Here is a 20,566-nt window from a genome sequence, read left to right on the forward strand (position 1 = left end):
AACACAGCTAGATGCTTCAGGTTTCAGTTGTTGCCCTTAGGATATGGTCCAGACTGGAGCTTCCTTACTTAATACAATGCATTTGTTCACAAATAGCAAGGTGCTTGACCTTGTTTTGAACCAATCCCAGAGGACACACTTACCTATAAAGACCCCTCAACACATCCTGAAGACTTCAAACACTTCAAACTGAGAAGATCTCAGACCTCAGCAGCGGAACCAAGATTTTAGAGGAAAGATTAACAAATTCACGGCCAAGCTGAAGAATAATAATGAAGATTCTTTTACTTTTACTCTCCTTGATAGTCAGAAGTAGTCAGCTAACGCTGAATGAGTGTGGAACAGATGCAAGACGGCCACAGGTCAATGACATCGCAGTGCGGTGTGGTACTTCATCAATTGGTCTGGAGATCCAAGTCTGCCCAGTCATCTACACTGGCTACAATGAGACTCTACTGATCCTGAACCATATGCTAGACCCAGCCTGTAGAGCAACCCTTGATGAATCTGTGAATCCACCTGTTGCTCGCTTTAACTTCCCCCTAAATATGACCCACGCCTGCGGAAGCATATTCAGGACCACCAGTGCTGCTGGGACAGGTATATTCTCGGACTTCTCCAACATCCAGACGGTCAACATCAGCGGCATTGTTCGGTCCCTTGATCCTACAACAGGCACCATCACTTACAATGCTGAGCTGAAGTACTACTACTCCTGTGCCTATCCCCTAGAATATCTGATCAACAACACGCAGATCGATGTGTCAGCTTCCTCCATTGCAGTCAAGGACAACAACGGGAGTTTCATCAGCACCTTGAGCATGGAGCTGTTCAGTGACGCCAACTACACCCGACCAATGGTCATTCCACAGCTGGGGATTGAACTGAGGACCAGTGTGTATGTCGAGGTCAAGGCCACCAATTTAACAGGCCAGTACCATGTCTTGCTTGACCGGTGCTACGCCTCCATCTCCCCACTGCCAACTAACTCCAGCTTCTTCAACCTGTTTGTCCCCTGCTCCAAGGATCAGTTCACCAACATGATTGAGAATGGAGACAGCCAGAGCGCCCGCTTCCGCTTCCCAGCCTTCCGCTTCATTGAGCAGCAGAATGAGACCGTGTCCACCTACTACCTCCACTGCATCACCCGGCTGTGTGAGAAGAGCAGCTGCAGCACATTCAAGCAGTGCAACAGCAGGAGGAAGAGGAACACCCTGGACACATCTGCAGAGGGTATAACGAAAACCTACACCATCACCTCTCCGGAGATCGTCACCAAGGCTGAGACCACCGACTCCAAGGAGAAGCCCCTTGCTGCCGAAGGGGGAGACGACTCTGCTGTTGGGCTGGGTGTGGCTGTTGGCGTTCTCGCCTTAGCTTGCCTTATTGCCCTTTGTGTTGCAGCCGTGTTTTACAAAAGGCTCAGGAACTAAGGAGGCATCCATGAGCTGAAATGCAGAATATTGGCCTCAGGCATATGGGCCAAACACTTGTGTGAGGTGTACTGTACCTGATTCCTTTTATTATTTTTCTGGTGGAGGACTGGGGTCAGCTCATCAATACATCTGTTGGGAGATCTTTGTATGTCAGTTACTGTAGCACAGAGTGTGTATCAGTCCTGGACAGATAGTTGGGAGAATGGCACATCTATAGATGATTGAGTAGATTTTGATAGTGTTACAAATTACTTATTTCCTAAATGGACAAAGAAAAGCTATAAGTGTTACTGCATGTCTGCACTTTATAAGCTTTGAAAAAAAAAATAGAAGAAAAAATGGTAACTGGAGGCAAAAATATCAAAAAACATCACAGAAATCCCAGTCTTTATATGTGGAATGTTTTGAAAGTGAAGTCAAAGTACCTTTCAAAGTATTATGTCTAATTTATTGAATTCTTCTACTTACTTTTGAGCAAATAAAGCTGTTAAACTGAAAATGCTTCATGAACGTACCTGAATTCAGAACCTGTTTGTTTGTCATTGATTCACTTAAGTCAACTAAAGCTTCTAAACTAATACATTTATCAAGTCCACAAAGCACCTTAGGCCCTACCACCCTTGTGTTCATCCCCTGCAAGTACATTTAAATAATGTAATGATAAATAAAATCCTGAACAGTGGGAAGGGTCTGATGTCTAACAAAGTACCATTTTAAGAAAGTGCCTGTACAATTGTAAAACAGTTTTCCTTGTTTGTCAACCATTACTGATTTGTCCTAATTTATCTGCATTCATCCCTGCCATTTAGAACAAAGTAGTAAAAATAAAAAATAATGGTAAAAAATAAACTGATCAAAGTCAGCGTTATGTATTTCATTTATGTATTAGATATGTGTAATTGTCAATACAGGGGAGAGGTGTGAATGATCCTTCTGTTTCAAAAATAAAGACAAATAAAATGAAAAATAAAAAAATGGCTACCTAAATGTGTATACTTTGAAGTTTATTGATTGGTTAATCAAACTGTTGCTACATTTTAAATCACGTTCTTACAAATAGTCGAAATGAATATCTGACTCATTCATCCACCTATTTATCTACACATTTATGGCCATTTTTATGGGAATTGTCTCAGTCTATATTTACAAAATGACTTATCCTTATCATTATTATTATTATTATTTACCACAGTACCTGAAAGAAATCCATTCAGACACAGAAAGAACATGAAATATATGTATGTATATATATATATATATATATATATATATATATATATATAGTTAACTATAAGTTAAATTAAACAATGCATTATTTATATATTTATTCATAAAAATAAAGTAGCATTTATATATGACAGGATAAAGGTTTCTCCTGGTATGTCAAAACTTGAAAGTTTCCCCTTCCTCCTGTGTGAAAGTCTCCAGAGTTTTCCTGGCTGGCCTCAGGCCCCTTAAGGCCAGTGTATATGTCAGAGGAGGAAGCTGTCTGACTACCTGGACACATAGGGCAGTATATCTCTGACCCCACTGGGCCACAACTGCCCTGTCTCACTGTGATCTGCTCCGGGGGTGAAGGTTGATGTATGAAAAGAAGATGCTGAGCCCCTTCATGAGGGTTATACGACCAGACCCGAGATGAAACGTTATCACTAATAATTCTTTCTGCTTGTTTGAGTTTTTCTGCAATGCTTTGTAGACAGGTGGTTTCCTGCTTCAGGAAATTGTGAAAAGTATACTAATTCTAATGCCAGAGGTTTAAAATCTTTTAAATCAGTAACCAACAATACACAAGTAACACAATAACCTATCTGTGTGCTGGCTCGAAGACATTCATAATGAGTTCAAAGTAGCTCAGACATCTGTTTTTACCGCAAAAAAACAAACAATTAACTTACATTATGCTATCATATCATATCCAGGAAAAAGATTATAGGCACACATATAAATCCAGAAGAAGATCATGTGAATTTTATAAGTAAGTTTGGTTTAAAAATTTGCTACTACACAACAGACTGTATATATTAATGGATGTACACTCGGGGTCTGAAATGTGAAGCCGATGCGGAAGTGCCTTAAACCTGCATTCTTTCTAATGGCCAGTAGGAGGCGATTCCACTGGTTGCAAAAAGAAGTCATATTGTAGAAGTCTATGGGAAGATGAGCCTACTTCTCACTTGATTTATTATCTTAGTAAACATTTTCCTTATCAGTTTATGGTCTCAATCACTAGTTTCAAGTCTTCCTCAATACATCAATTTTCCATTTGTAAATTCTGGTCCCATTTATAGTAAAATAGACAATTAAGCAGGGTATGCTTTAGGGCATGGCCCTTTTTGTGTGATTAACAGATTGTATCACACATGGCGACTTGCCAAATAATGTTTGTCATGTTCGCTGTCTCAGCTAGCGCAGGAATCAGGAGCTTGCTAGCCTGTGAGTTGTCTTCTTGCAGCTAACACTAGCCTGAAGCCTCGGTGCAAGGGGAGTAGTAGAGAAATTTGTTCACGTCTTGATCGACAGCCATGAGCTCCCACCCCTGACTTTAACCTTCTCTGATTGGTTAGAAGGGCAAGGCTCAATGTGCCTCTGTTTTTTCAAATGTTGTGTCTTGCACTTCAAGGTCAACATAGAAAGAACACGCTTGTAGCTAAATAACAATGAAACAAAAAAAAATCACTGATGGATTATCGTTTTCAAGCAATCACTAGTCTTTGCAAGATGATCTTCATACTGCACTGAAGTTAGTGAAGAATAATAACTCCCTGCAAGGTAAGAAATTAATCTAAATATATATGATATGCTCTGGAACAAAGTCAGGAATAAAGTATAATTAATGAGATTTCCAGTTATTAGGCTAAAATATGTAAGCCCAGTGGTTAAGTGCATTCCAATCATTGATCTTTGATCTGCTTGGAGTTGCAAACTCCATCCATCTGGTTCTCAAAGCAGCTAAAAAAATACTACAATGAGTATTTGCAAATACTATACAGTGTAACTCAGGTCTAAATGAGAATAAGTCACCATATGCATCCCACTTTAAAAGAGTTGTAAGTGGCAGGCTAGTCACTACTGTACGGCAGGAAAAGATATACAGGATAAAGTGTGATGGAAAATCCAGAGGTTCAGAAGAAACATTTGGCATTATTGAACATCTCTTACTGTAAGCCTACCCACACATATGGGTTACTTTCACACACACCACATGGAGCAAGTTATGCACGGGTTTCATACTAAACCCTAAACCTGATCAGATCATTATTTGCTGTAGAGACAGGCGAATCTGGAACTGAACCGTTTCCCAGAGTCATGCAGGGTTTGATCTATGGCAGTTTAGCATCCAGTGAGGTTTGGCGAGGAAATGATAAGAGCTAAAAAGGAGAACAAGAGGAGGAAAGAAAGGGATGGAGAAAGAGGCAGTAGGAAGGAGGCCCATTTTTTGATTGCTCTCCTGTGTATAAGCATTAAATATTCTATGAGATTTATTCTCTAAGGCTTTTTTCGGGGGAGTTTAGTACTGGGAAGTCTATTTGTCTGCCTGACTGTCCCTGACTCCAGCTGGCATGTGCGTGTACAGTATGTATGCAGCATATTGAATTTCATTTATGCACAGATTCAAGCTGTAGTCCAATCTCAGAGGCAGAGCTGCAGAAAATCTCATTGGCTGAGTTAAACCTCAAAGAAGCAGGGATTTTTCTGGGCAAAGTTAGCCTGAAGTGTAGTGAAAGGGAAGAGAGAAGGACTCAAACAAAGCGTAAAGCTCATTCTGAAAAAAAGTTCTCTAACGATACTGAGGTGTGTAGGTTTGCCAGTTGACTGAGCTGACTTTCCACTTTCAAATATATTAGCTGTTAGCTTTAGCTTGCTCACCATGCAAGTTTAACAGTAATGGGATGTAACGGGGAGGATGAGGGGTTACAATTTTTCAGGTTACAGGTTTTCTGTTTTGCAATGATTTGGACGGGATATTAAACATGACTTTTGTGGACAGATTGAACAAGGGTATAAAAAGGGTATTTTGAAGTTACTAATAAAAGTAACAATGGCTGTGTTCTATTCAAGTGTTGCAGTAAGTCATGACAGCATGACAGTGAGCCAACATGAAAAATACCTGGACCCTGAAGTGGTTATTCACCAATCATTCATTTTTACTCCTCACTTTTCCTACTGCGACATGTCAAAATGTCTTCCTAAAAAGAGCCATATATCTTAGGACAACTCCACTGGGCCTTATTTACACGTTGTGTCTTCATAGCTGGCTAATTAGCTACCTGTGTCACCAGGGTTCAGTTCAGGACTGGAGGTTGTGTAAACACTGCAGCTTTACTGTGAGGACTGGCCGTCTGGGATGCTGCATGTGGTCATTAGCTAGCTGGAGAGTGAATACAGCTCCACTGCATTGGCAGGTTGCTTGGAACAACAATATTTTGTTTTTTAACTGTGTAGCAGAGGAAGTCTGGATGTGGCGCCTTTGGAGTTGTTGGAAAGCAAGATGGATTATTTGGTATTTATCGTAATTTTTTCAGGAGGAGATGTTTGGTCAGTGATCTATGTTGATTGTGAAATTTATTGAAAATGTATATGTATCATTCTGAGGTTCAAGGCCACAACCACTATGATTAATTCTGCCGACATATAAATGAACGCATGTACAGTAAATAGTTCCAGTCACAGGAAATTTGAGGGACGATAAACAGCATGAGATATAAAATAAAATGCTCCAATAAAATCCAGTAATGAAATCAGAAACCACATGGCTCTCCTACCATTTCAGTGCACACACTTTATATCAGCGTTATGTATGCTGTGATGGGCTAATGGCTTCGCTGTGCTGATATGACAACAGCGAGCGGCCTTGAGCAGCGGTAGTGAGATGATGGCTGAGCATGCTAAACATATTACGTGAGTTTACGACTGAGCAGCAGGAGGCAGTCAGGCTGGAAGGCAGAGGAAACAGGAGGAGGAAGACCTGCTGTCCGTAAACAGAGGAGAGTGTGGATGTGTGAGAGAGTGTGTGTCTGTGTGGGAAAACCCCAAACTAACCTTGTCAGATGCAGTTTTGTCAACTTAACTGTTAAGCTTTCGTATTTCCACTGGTTCTTTCAGGCATTTCCTGGTTGATTTATGCATTAAGATGTGATTCTCATACGTAAGAAGAAGAAGAAGAGAAGGAAGAAGAGGAAAAACATTTATGTCTGTTCTCCTTTTCTGTTAATTTGTTTTATATTAAGCTGAATGTCTTCTGTATGTTAAACTCTCTCTCTGCTGTTTGATTATTAACCTTCCTTGTTGGGTTAAGGTTTAGAAGGTGCACAATTTCAGCTCCATAAATCTGGTTTTCCTGCAGAGAGAGATGAAACTGCCTCCTATAGAGCTGGCATGGGCAGACAGAGGGAGCCTCGTATATCATATCAGCACTACATGGACTCCTGCAGTTCAAGTTAGAGATGGACAACCTTGCAACTCTCCAAATATACTGCCTGTCCCTAAGGCCTCTGGTCCAAGGAAGTGTACTACACTGAAACAAATGTTAAGGAACAGTGTGTTCAAATGTGCGACTGGACTGTTTTATGAATATATATTAATTCGTCAGCTGAGAGGATCAAAATCAGTTTTATCTCTGTGTATCCAGAGCTGAGGTGTGTGTGGAACAGCAGGGAGGAATGCCCCAATCGCACTCACACAGTGACACACACCTAAAAGATTCCCAGCTGCTGGACAATGAGCCTTGCTCATAGGCACCTGATGAGCAGGGGCAATGTTTTCAGTGTGGTGTGTTTTAATGCATATTTTTTTGATAGAATACAAACTCAAATAGCTCAACAGCTATTAGCAGGATTGCCTGGTCTAGAATAAAATAAAGTGAACTGATTGCATTCAATACATATATATGTTTGTATGCATATGTAGGACACATACTTTATCAAAGGGAGTATATAAAAAGCAATACACGCAAGAAATATATACATGCATCCAAACCCACATGGCACTGATTGAGCCAAGCGGTCTCACTGTCTGTCACGATGCCAAGTCATCAAGTGTCTCAGTGAAACCGTGGACTCCACAGACGTGACCTTCCAAACCGGAGAGAGATTTACGGTTCGGTTACCGTCTTAGATCTGGGTTCATGTGTTTTGGGTTTCAATCTAAAAGAAGTTTTTATTATTTTGATCATTAAACGAAACGGGAAACATTTCAACAGTAAATGCTGCTGACCCCAACCCTGATCGTGCATCAGGCTCTCAATCTGAAATTACACCCTGTGGTGTTTTCCAGCAAGGGCACTGTGTGTTTTGTGTATGTGTGTGTATGTGTGGGTGGGTGGGCTTGTTTTTCCTGGTGGGGACTTCAACCTGAATACACACTTGTGCACGGGGAATCGTGTCACCGTGGGGACAGAAATTGAGGTCTCCACGAAGAGAGACTGCTGTTTGAGGGTTAACACTTGCTTTTAGTGTTAGGGTTAATTAGGTTCTGGTTAGGGTTGGGGTTAGGCATTCATTTATGATAGTTAAGATTTGGGTAAGGGGCTAAGGAATGTGTTATGTCAATGAGCGTCTCCAGGGGGATAGTGGAACAAGTCTGTGTGTGTGTGTGTGTGTGTGTGTGTGTGTGTGGCCTGCAGAACAGAGGGTCCCTTCCCTTCTGAACAGCTGTGCAAATGTCTTCAAAGATGTTTGAGACACTCAGCAAAGAGATGAGCTGCAGATCAATTAGCTGCTCATCTGTTACCTGCTCTTGTTCTCCAAGTTCTGACTGAACAAGAGCTGAAACTCACTGTCGGATCCCTGCAGCAAGGCACGTCCTGTTGAGTTTACACTGTACACTGTACTCTAATATTAGCAGAGTGGTCAAACAATAATGTAGCTGTCTGAAGAGTAGGATGCTGTGATCACTGTCCATCTACTTGTGGCCTGCACTATGAAACAGATTACCAGTGAAGTGTCAGAATTTCTCTCAATATTTAACACCAACTAAGGCCTGACTCGTGTTTACACAACACAACTGTAAGGCCAGACAAATAACCCAAAACATGTGTAAGGGGGAATTTCCTGAATTGGATCCATACCCATTAAGTCTGGGACATTTCTCAGAGAAAACATGAATAAATACTCAGCAAAGATTTTTATTAAATACACTATCCTGTCTATCCTGTCCTGCTTTGCAGCAGTAACTCCCTCTGCCACATGGTTCATGCCACAATGACAATTTTGTGGGATAGTTTATTAAATGCAGATGTCTCCAAAATCTTTACTTATTAGTTAAAGTGCTTACTCATCATCACTGTGTTCATCTGAACACAGTAGAAAAACAACAACACCAGGGTCATGGGTGGCACGCATGTGTTGGGTGGGGCTTGCTTTAGAACGTCACTGGATGTGAGGAAAGCCCCGCCATCTTTCACATGTCAATCTCACACCAACAGGGAATACAGAGTATTAGCAGTCTCACAGAACTGTCGAGCAAGTCTGGCAACACAGACTTCAAACCACAATACAAAATCAACAGGCCAGAAAAACTGTGGTCCTGACGCAAAATGAAAAAATAATGTCACTAAACATTAAGAATTTAGACTATGAAGTCAACCTGTGTAAATACAGACAAGTTCTCACTGTTTAAATAAGCTGTTGTGAAACTTAGATATGTGTTAACAACGACACAGTTGTAACAGTATTTAGTTGTTAGCCGTTAACTGTGAACAAACTATGAAAAGATCTGTAACCAATTTAAAAGAAACACAACAATTACATGTCTATTTCTCAAATTTTTCAACACTGTCTTGTTGTACTGTATGCTGTGAAATCAACTGTTCCTGGCCACTGTTGTCCAAGACCAGAGGACCTCTATCAGACCAGAGGAACTCTATCAGACCAGAGGACGTCCATCAGACCAGAGGAACTATATCAGACCAGAGGACGTCCATCAGACCAGAGGACCTCTATCAGACCAGAGGACCTATACCAGACCAGAGGACCTCTATCAGACCAGAGGACCTCCATCAGACCAGAGGACCTCTATCAGACCAGAGGACCTATACCAGACCAGAGGACCTCTATCAGACCAGAGGTCCTCTATCAGACCAGAGGAACTCTATCAGACCAGAGGAACTCTATCAGACCAGAGGACGTCCATCAGACCAGAGGACGTCCATCAGACCAGAGGACCTCCATCAGACCAGAGGACCTCTATCAGACCAGAGGACCTCTATCATGGAAAAGTTAAAAAAGTTTTTTTTTAACAATAGATTAAGAGTTGAAGGGCTAAACACAGCAACATCTCTACAGTTTTACTTTGATGTAAAATTAGGAAACGCTCCCTCATCATTCCATCAAAATGTGAATCCAAAACCATGCGGAAAGGTAGAATATCAATGCTTTAGTTTTATATACTCTAAGTTTTGTCCGTTTTTATGCTTCATGGTTATCTCGATAAAAAGGCAGCAAAACTCAGCAAAGATGTTGGTACTGACTGAGACTCCTGCAGTGGCTGTAGCTAGCTTTGTCCATGACATCTGACCTCACCTTAACCTTACACATGTACAGTAGAAACTATAGTGTTGCACCTACATAATGACATGCTGCCTGGGAGGCTCATTTTAGGGCAAAACAGTCACAATCTTCGCTGCAGGTGTTTCTTGCCTATTTCTAGGTGAATAAACACAGTTCTCTGAAAATATCTTGAAAACATATTAAACAGCTGACATGAGACAACAGAGATGATTTGGTTCTGTACAGGGATTTTCATTCATTTGTTTTTTGAAGATCGATTTATGGGAATCTAAAATATTCCCCAGCTCCAAAAGGAAAATAAGAAGGAACACTAAATCTGTGAAAAGTTTCGAAGCCAACCAAAATCAAAACATCCAACATGGAGCTAAACGACAGACAATAAAAAAGTGTTTGGCCCCCAGTTAACTTCCTGCACTGTATTAACGTCATCACACCTTCTGCTGTCGGCACACACCTTCTGCAGCGCTGATCTCTGCATGTCGTAGAGAGCAGACGTGCGAGAGCTCAGAGTGAAGAAGTGTGAGCAGAGTGAGACGTGGTGAGTGAGGACTCCATGTTTATTCCTCCATGGGGAGAGGGCTGTCATTGCTGAATTCCTGTGAATGAAGTATGGCTGCCAATTCCTGTGAGCCGGATAATTCACCGTTATAGGTCTGATGTGTCCGACATGGACGTGACACTTCCACAATAGTGTCGAGAATTCACACAAGGCCGGGCCACGCAGACTCCTGTGGAGCCACTAATACTGGCAGTTTTAACAGGGACAATCAGCGGCAGATATGACAGACAGGCCGCCGAGGTGTTGAGTTATTTAGATGCCTAATCCGAGCTGCAACAATAGCAGAGAAGGGTGAGGATGAATTGTCTCACTGGGGAGCTTTCAGTGACTAATTAAACAAGATGAATGTAAAATGCAACTAGAAATGATATCAGTGTCCGACAGGCACGACCATGAAAGTCAGGCAATTATGTTATTACAAACAATTTTATTTAAAAATCGAATTTCTTTAATTTCCTGGATAACAGGTAAGTGAGCTGCGTGTTATAAATGTTCAACAAGTCAGTTTAATGTCTTTTCAGTGATAATAATGTGGAAATATACTATTTTTAAACACGTTTTTCAGAGAACATATGTAGACATGTATGTAAGACAAGTATGTAGACACTATACCCTGCTAGCATGACAAACGTCTTTACCAGATATCTTTCAGCAAGGAAGAAGAGTGTTTAATGTGTTCTCACAGGATACATCACTGCTGGACTCTAAAACTTATTTTTTACATTGCATTACATTTAATTAATGACCATTGTGACTGTGCTGCTCCTAGTGAATCCACTGGTACATTTTCATATCAGTTTCATCATTTAATGTTGTTAGAGAGTGAATTCTGCAGCCTGTTTTAATATCTGACAACGCACAACACACTGCCCGACAGGACCCTCGCATGCTGTATGTAAAGTGCTTTGCTGGATATTCACTGATTCGTCCACACAGTTGGTATGAATGAGATTTTTTTTTATTTTTCCTTGGTCTCTCAACCTCAATGGGAAATATGGGCTCTTTTATGGTGTTTCATAACTCATTAAAGTTTTTGCATGAGACGTGTTTTATTGTGTGCTGCTGCAGCTTTTACTTTAATCTGACGGCATTGACTTCAGACTTGTTCTGTGTTTGAAGTGAAACAAAAATGTTTCCTTCCCAGTTTCCAAGTTCTTCTGTGGAAGGAATTTATTTATTTCGAAGAGGTGAGATCTGGAAATAAGGTGTCAAGGACGCCAGTTATTCTCTGCTGAGAGGAGTTTTTCTAACAACTTTTTTATGGTTCAGACTGCCTTGTTTTTAACAAACCCTCCCTCCCCATGTCCTCAAAACCAAAACACCCCCGGTGATATTAAAATGCTTGATTGATGGACTGTTAAATGACTGATGACTGAGTGCTGACTGATTTATTGAACCAGGTACTTGTTGGGATGAGTGCTTGCTCGGGAAAGGCAAACTGTGAGTAAACTAAAAGTGGTTAAAATTCACATTCTAACACAAAATGCCAGTGAAAAGCTTCTGTACGTCTGAATCAGTTAACAAAGAGAAAGTCAGCAACAGGAACTGATTTCTAGACATGATGACAGCCTGCTCGACACATGCAGCTTCCTCCTTATTTACTGTCTGCTGACAGCCAGGGTCGTCTCAAAGTCACTCAGGCAGCCTCTGTGAGCCCACACCAAACACCTTTGCCCATTAAAGACTTGTTATTGTTGTTGTAACACAGACTCAGACTCACTGACTCACTGCTGAATGCAGAAAAATGCATTTGAAACTGAAGAATTACGTCTCAAAATGAAATATTGACTTTAAAAATGTTTGTTTATGCCAAGTTTTCTAGAAATTACTGCTGGGATTAATTAAGTAATTAATTGCTTGTGCCACGAACACAACGTAGCAACTGAATATAAAACAACGTGTGCTTTAAGAGTAGGAAACAAAACCTAAAAAAGCACTCACACTTCTTTTGAAATATTCCTTGTGTCCTCCTCTTGTTGCTGTAGTCTCTGTGGGGAATCTCCCTGCATTATCTATTGCTTATTCAATTTCATACATGTAGTTATGTCCCAAGGAGCCACGTGAGGCTTGGGTGAGTATCATGCCTGCTCAAGGTTGTTTTACATCTAAAAAAGACAGCTTCTCTCATTATACTGATGTTCCATATCAGATGTCTCACTCAGTTATCTATGCTGGGTTTCCTGGGGTTTCCTTGGCTCAGAGGCTGAGCGGAGGCTGACTTCCTCCATGCTACAGCCCCCTCCTGAAGGCCAACCCTGGGGTTTCAAGCTGCCATTCTCCCCTTCTCTGAGTTCTCCTAAGTGACTGTAAACCTGCTCAGGTTTTCACCTGCTGTGGCCATGAAACCCAAACTGGCTGTAAAAGCTTAAAAAAAAAACAAACAAAAAAAAACAAGAACATAAGAAAAATTATTTTGTGTCAGTTTCCCTCCCTGTTTGCAGAGCAGATTAGAGGCTGGTTCACAGTGATATACTGTACACTCAAACACACTCCTTCCTCTGCACTGTGCTCATGTGTGGGAGGCCGTTTGGACTGGAAGTGAAGGCGGAGCGCTGGACTTCACCGCTGTGAGGGAGAAATGTGCATGTTTCCAGTAATCTTCCTCACCGTACCTCTGGATATCTATCAGTGTTATTCTGTTTTACGAGGAGAGAGAAGGATAGAGCTGTACTCTATGAAAGTTATTTAAAAGGTCTACACCCACGGTTTCCACACACACACCATCACCCCTTCATCCCTGGCATGTCGGACCTGCAGTGGAGCGTGTAATCGTAACACCATGTCCAAGGCTGGAGAGAACTCACAGGCCAAATTGTCCATGTCATCGCCCGCTTCTGGCTGTGAAATACTGGATCTGACATCATCGCCCCTCATGGAGGGGCACAGAGGGACTAGATGAGGGATGGGGGGTGGTGGTAGTAGTGTGGGGGGAGGGTGTGTGGGGTGGGGGGGGTTGTATGGGATACAACAAGATTGGGGGTGAAGCTGCAGGGAATGTTGTATCTGTGGAAGTCGTTACGTCGAATTCCCCTAGTGGACATCTAAAATTATTACCTGGTTCCTTTTCTCCTTTAAATGTTGCTTCCGCTCTCTTTTTCTTCTTCTGTCTTCCCTCTACTCCGCTTCCCTCCATCTTCCTACCCCTCTCTGTACATTTGTCACTTCCTGACTCTGGTTTTTTAACACGGCAGGAGAACACATCTGGACCATCTTGTCAAGAACTGCTACCTGGTTTACACAAAGGAGTGAGCAAAGTCATTTACACTTCACTTACTTAGCATTAACTTCCTGTTCTCACACATTTCGCATGTCTGTCCAAAAGGTCCATCAGAAACAATTTGGGGTTTTAGTATTTGCTCTGGGACACTTTGACCATTGACAGGAGAAGCACGAGACTGAATCGACCACTATATATTATCAGGTCGATCTACTCTATTATTGAAGCCACCAGAGTTTACAGCGAAATATTGCTTCAAAAACAGCAAATTACAGTTACATTCAAAGCCTCACCAAACCCAGGCAGTTGAGGCATGTTGGGTTCTGGACTTTTGAAACTCTCGAAACAAATGAAACAATTGCAATTAACCTGTCACACATGATGTGTCCAAATTTACTTTGAATTCACATTAGTTGTTTTGCTTCACTTAATTGCTAGTTCTACTCTGCCTTCATTGTTCACCTTCAGTCTCCTAGTATTTCCAGTGTTTTTTAGGGAGTTTGTGCATTTCAATTACTTATTACAACATGGGGCCTCTGAAAACCACATTTGCCTCCAGGAGGATGAGCAAAGGAGATCGAAATGTCCTTATTCTGTTGTGCATGTCATTGAAGTTGGTTTCCTGCAGATTGCAATGAATTCCCAACAGGTGAAGCATGGAGAACACCCAAAAACCCAAAAACTCAAAAATGTGACACCAGTATCTGCTTACTAACCAACCACTTGGGGTTAGCTATCACAAACATTACAAGACAAAACAATACAGACCTTGTGTATCTGTGAAACAGCAAAACTAATATAATCCACTTGTAAAGCAGAAACAGAGCAACCTCCACATCTGTCTTCATGCCTGTCATCTATCTGAGGTGTCTCCACCATCGTCAGACTGGACATTAGAACTAATTCTTGGTGCCAGACAAATCACTAATAAGAGATTTAAGCAGGATAAAACAAAAATATAGTAGATTTCAGGCTGAGGGCGGTGACTGCTTTGTTGTGACATCACAAAGTTCCAGAAGTCCTGACAGCTTGTTTTAAGGCTCAGTTTCTGAATACAGGCTGTGTGCGTTTCTCTGTGGACTGAGGCTTTGATACTTTCACAGTACTAATATAGAACCTAGACCTGATCTATAATCCAACAACACAGGGACATCTACACCTTTACAGAATATGGGACCTTTAAGCAAAACCAAAATCTTTCCCACATCAAAGGGCTTTTGATGTTGGACTGTGGATGCCAACTCCAGTCTATGGTGTGAGAGTCTGGCACTGCCGTTGATAAATGTAGTGCTTTATTCATTCATTCATTATAAAAATATAAAAATGAAAAATAAACATTGCAATTTCAAAAGGGTCCTTGCAGTTTAGTAGTATATGGACATTAATTTGTAGGAGACAGGTTTGATTAATAATATACAAACCAAAAGAAAGGTGGTAAGAAAAGTGTCATGGCTGCCTGTATTGTACTCAATTTAGTTAATGAAGATCATTTAATTTAGTTTATTTTGTAATAAGAAATCAAGACCAACACCTAAAGTGTGTTTCAAGAGATCTTCACACCAGGGTGAAAAGGACTGTGTTGATGCCCTCTCTGCTTGAGACTCTCAAGCTTGACAGGTGTGGTCAGAGGTGTGCTTTGCTGTGATGTCATGGGGTCTTGTAGTACACCTGTTAACTGCAGCAAAGGGAGAAGTTAAACCACTGGAAATCAGCAAAAACAACATTTTTAGGGGATGTTAAGAATATATGGTCTGTTCGCGGAAGGACTCAAATGACGCTCGAATGTTAGTGGCCGACTCCTTTTTACTCAAGAAATTCACTATACGGGTGCAGAGATGGCACCAGGGGGGAAACTCCATTTGACCTGCACACCCACGAACGAGTCACGGCTGTTAACGAAGGGGGAGGCAGTTAGGGATCATGTCCTTGACGCAGCCACATAAATTTATGAAATGTTATAAGAATATCAGATGACACTGCAGGGTTGTTCTAAAGGTCACTCTGTATTATAGCAGCAAATATCATGTTTTAAAAGGTGGTGTCCTTGAATGTACTTCTACCTAGCCCGTCCCACCATGCCCTTCCCTTTGAGTTCCAGTGACAGTGGTTGTGGTTGGGCAGCTGCGACCCCGGGAGACCCACTGGCTCACAGGCATCTCTGACCGGCTCTCACTGGTCCTTTTTAAGTATTTGACAGGTGAAATATGACAAGCTAATCTCTCTGCCCCCCCCCCAGGGACACAGCCAGGGAGAAAAACATTAGTCCTGACCTTGGAGTTTCAGATGCAAATACATTCTAGAGGAGACAACCAGTCAACCCCCCGGTGACCCCCATAGTTTACTTCAGGCATGCACATACACACACGTACATGCTTCATGCTCACACACAGGCAATTTCTCAAAACAATCGCTCTTTTCTGTTGAGACAAGCCACACACACGTTAATATTTATAAAAAAAAGCATGCACACAAACCACTACAAAAAAAATAAAAAAATAAAAAAAACATACAGTGCTTCTCATTAAGAACACAAAAGGCACATACTCCATGTAGAAATACAATGTAAATTTAGTTTATGTGGTATTTTTCGAAGTGAAGCCTTGTCTACACATAAACACCTGAAATACGAACCCAGCCCCATTATACACAGCCAAGAACATGTTAGTGAATAAATACTGACATCCCTCTTCTATTTATAAGGCGTTTGCTTTATTCTAATGTGATGTGAGTATGACTCACAAAGGAGCGTCTCAGCTTACAGGTTTACATTCAGCCACTGTGAAAGAGCTCACACTGGGCAAGTGAATCACACTACACGGCTGTGAAGACAGGCTCTGTTACATTTTGGCCTATTCACCTGGAAACCCATGAAGTAAGCTGTCCCATATTTCTGTACTGAAGTTCTCATGAAATTGTGTCTGCTCCAAAAACACAAATCATTAATTATTTTCTCATACAAACCGCACAGCAGAAGTGGAAGAAGTATTTTTTTACTACGGAAAAAAAGAAAAGGATTATCAGAGAAATGTTTGTATCAAATGACAGATCTATCATGGCAGATTGTGCCCTTTCTGATTGTCAGTTTTATAGAATATTACCAGTTTTGTATTATTACTACTGAAATACTAACATGTAAGTACCTTTTTTAATATTGTGACTGATCTAAGAAGATATTCTCTTTCTTCCTTCCTTCCGTTCTTCCTTCCCTAAAGGAGGTCAGGTCAACATTACAAGTAGCATGAATGATGCTGCAGTTTTCCTCCTCTGTTCAGGGACTGTTTCTCCTGTTTACTTCAGAATAAATGGCCTGCGATACTTTATTTAAATGAATAAGATTTAAATTAGGACGACTTGTGACCTCTGTGTAATCAGGGATGGTAATGAGTCACATGAGTGGAAAACTGGACAAGGAGAGTCTAGTGCAGTGTATGCAAACTGATATATTCTCCCAGGGTGTTTCTTACATTTCCTACATTTGTGTATATATCTCTCAACAGAGGTGTTAGGAGAGAACCTCTTAAACCTCAGCTCTTCCTATTGGAAAGGATTTTTCGTTTTCATATCAAAAAATAAAATCTCTCTGGGCTTGAAAGCTACAGTCTTTGACAGTCAATAGATTTTTCATAAAACATCAGTGGTGAAGACTTCAAGATTTGATTCTTGTAAAACTTAAACTTCCCAACGTTTCCAGACCATACATGACAAAGGTAACAAGACCATTTATTATTTTTAAAGCTTCCTTTGAGTAATTGACAGTTCAGAAATAGACAGGAACCATGGGGATATAAAGTGGGGTTGACATTGTGGTCATGTGGTATGTGCCTTAACCATTAGGCTGCCAGGACGTCCCACTGAAGGAATAAAGGGCTGCTTCCATTCATTTCAAACCCCCACCACCTTAAACCCCCAACATCTACATCTGCCCCGCCACACAGATTCGTTTTTGTGGGTCTGTACAGTCCATTAACAAGAGCTGAGGGATGGAGAGCCGGTTGGCTAAGTAAGCTCAGGGCTTGTTAATACAATTTTCCTTTAGCCCACAACATGAAAAAAAGGCCAGATACATGACCTCTAATTGACATTTGAGGAATTTAACTGATGTTGCAAAAAAAGGCAGCTTCATTAAAAGGGCTATAATTTGATGTTTGGTTCTTGCTGGTTGTTGTTTGCTGTAAATGAGGGTGTGAAGTTAGAAAGACGTGAGCTTACCAGACCTCTGCTGCAGGCTGCTCCTCGTCTCTGCTTGTTACCTGCCGTTATCTGCCACTCGCATGACACACCTGACTTTCAGACCAACCTGGCAGGAAGAGAAATGCATGGATTAAAAAAAGATAATGTCTCTGGTTCTGCTGCATCGATTTTGATCCTTTATACAGAAAGTCTGTGAATAGAGCTTGATCTTGGTGTAATGTTCCTCCACTGGTACAAACATTCATCACTGAGGGTGAAAGAACACAGATGCAGTGAGACTTACTTTTTCTTTCATTCATTTAAATATAGAAATTCTCAGCTCAAGGAAAAAAAGAGAAAGAAACGTTTTTAGTCTGTCCAGCACACACATCATGTTTAAGATCTGCCCACAGATTTTCAGCCATGTTCAGTTCAGAGGTCTGTGACGGCCGTTCCAAAGGCTTCAGCTTCTGTTTGTTGAAGTCGTTCATGGTGGATTTTGATGTTTGCTTTGGATCACGGTCCTGGTGTAGAAGCCAGCCTCTTTTCACTTTCACTTTCTTGACTGACTGCAGGACAGAATCTGCATCCAGACTTTACTGATATTTTGTGGAATCCATTCTTCCCTGTCTGTTAATGTCTCTTGTGCCACTGGCTGCCACAAACCCACAAAGCAGAATATTTTCTCCCCCATGCTTAACAGTTAGCAAAGAGTTCATTTCATCAAATGCTGTTCCTTTTTATTTCCCTCCAAAGACACTTTTGTCGATTGTGGCTAAAGAGCTCAATTTTAACCTCATCTGTCCACAGCACTTGTTTCGGTTTCCAGATGTTGCTTTGCAGACTTGCAGACTTTTGTAATGAGGTTGCAGGTAAGGTTTCCTTCTGATGACTCTTCCATATAGACTGTGTTTGTGCATCACCTCTGCACAAAGCCCACCAGCGGCTCCATTTCCTGAGCAGACTGAGGATGTTTGGCATGAACGCCAGCATCCTCCCCAACTTCCTACAGGTGCACCATCGAGAGCCTGCATCATGGTCTGGTACAGGAGCTGCTCTGCCCACAGCTGCAAATCATTACAGGGGGTAGTGGCGGTGGCACAGTACATCACTGTCAACAGATTCCTGGTCATTAAGGATATCTTCTACCAGCGGTGACTTCAGAAGGACCACAGCCACCACAGACAGACGATATAGGACCCTGGCTGCACGTAGCACCAGACTGGGACGGTCTTTACCACCAGACCATCAGGCTTCTCAACTCATATCTAAATATTCCACATCACATATTTGTTTGCCGGCACTGGTCAATGCACTGCTTACGCATCAACCATGACTGCTGCTACTGAACAAGGTCAGAGAATTTATCAGCTCTGTAAACGTCATCAGCTGACAAATGAACGATGTTTGACCTGCCTGTCAATTAAGACCTAGTGAGTTAATACATTTAATGTAATGGTAGAAGGATGCTCAAACTTTTGCACATGCCACAATGTGTTTGTAATGTTTATTTTTAAGTTCATGAAATAAAAGGTAATAGTATATGCATGAATATTTGAAAAAAGTCTGTTTGCTGCAGGGGTTTGTATTCACTTCTAAAATCAACAAAATATGTAAATTGTCCAGGGGGTGCCCAAACTTCTGCATAAAACCATATAATGTTTTTGACAGCACAGGGTGTGATTATGTTACACTGGCTCCGCTCTATCTGCCTGGTCTGACTCAGAGGGGCCTTTCAGGAAAGTCTCTGTGATTTCAGGTTGGGTCTGTAGCAGAGAACAGGTGGTGGACACGTGCTGCTCAGAGCCTCTGATGCTCACATTCCTTATTATAAGTACATCTCTCTCATCAAAGGACTTTTTTTATAAATCAGGGAGTTTCCTTCTTTTTTTCTTAAAGGAAAAACCTGGATGGCGAAGGAGCCAAAGGAGGTTCTGCTATCAAATTTCTACTCCTCATCCTCTAAAAAAGTCGAATCTGTCAAGCTGAATATTGCAAACATGTCTGTTTTGTCTAGATAAAATGGAACAAAAGTGAAGGAAGTACGGAGAGAGAAAGCGAATACGATGAAAAGGAAGAAGATGAGGAAACGTGGAAGATGCACAGGGGATAAGAGTGAAAGAAGTGAGATATAAAAAAAATGAAGATGGACAAATCCCCACTCTCCTTATATTCTAACAAGGGGAAAGGGACTGTTATCTGAGAGGAGAGAAAAAGAGAAATAACGGGAAAAGGTTGAGACCACACAAAACCTGCACACAACTCATGCTTGCTCTGAATCTCAAGGGAACCCTAAGCCATACAGTGAGGTAATTCAGACCATCTGCAGGGAGACCGGCCTGAAGAGGGGCCCTCCATTTTAGCAGGGCTCTATAAAACAGGTTTGGTGGGTGGACCTGGGTCCATACAGTGGCTCTTGGCTGTAATATTTACACCAGTTTCATAAAGAATGAAATCTACAAACCTTTACAAATAGCAGTGGTCCTTTGTACTCCCAGAGTAGCACCAGAGAAGATTTCTTAAATGTGAATCACATATTGGAGATTCAAGAGGGAGGAGCAGCCCAGTGACTGAAACACTGCTGATCTGTCCTTTCTGCTGGTTTGGTCACTGAAGGGAGACCGTGCTGACACACAAGTTAAAAGAAAAAATAAATAAAAAACTGGAGCAAAAT

The 20,566-nt window shown here is 41.4% G+C and overlaps 1 pseudogene; it reads left to right on the forward strand.

The window, feature by feature from the left end:
- Positions 1-205: 205 nt before the first annotated feature.
- On the forward strand, positions 206-2,298 carry LOC111652114 (zona pellucida-like domain-containing protein 1 pseudogene; annotated as a pseudogene).
- Positions 2,299-20,566: the final 18,268 nt, after the last annotated feature.

The sequence above is a fragment of the Seriola lalandi genome, unplaced genomic scaffold, assembly GCF_002814215.2.
Source record: "Seriola lalandi dorsalis isolate HSWRI2012SDOR001 ecotype SW California unplaced genomic scaffold, Sedor1 jcf7180002053912, whole genome shotgun sequence".
NCBI lineage: Eukaryota > Metazoa > Chordata > Actinopteri > Carangiformes > Carangidae > Seriola > Seriola lalandi.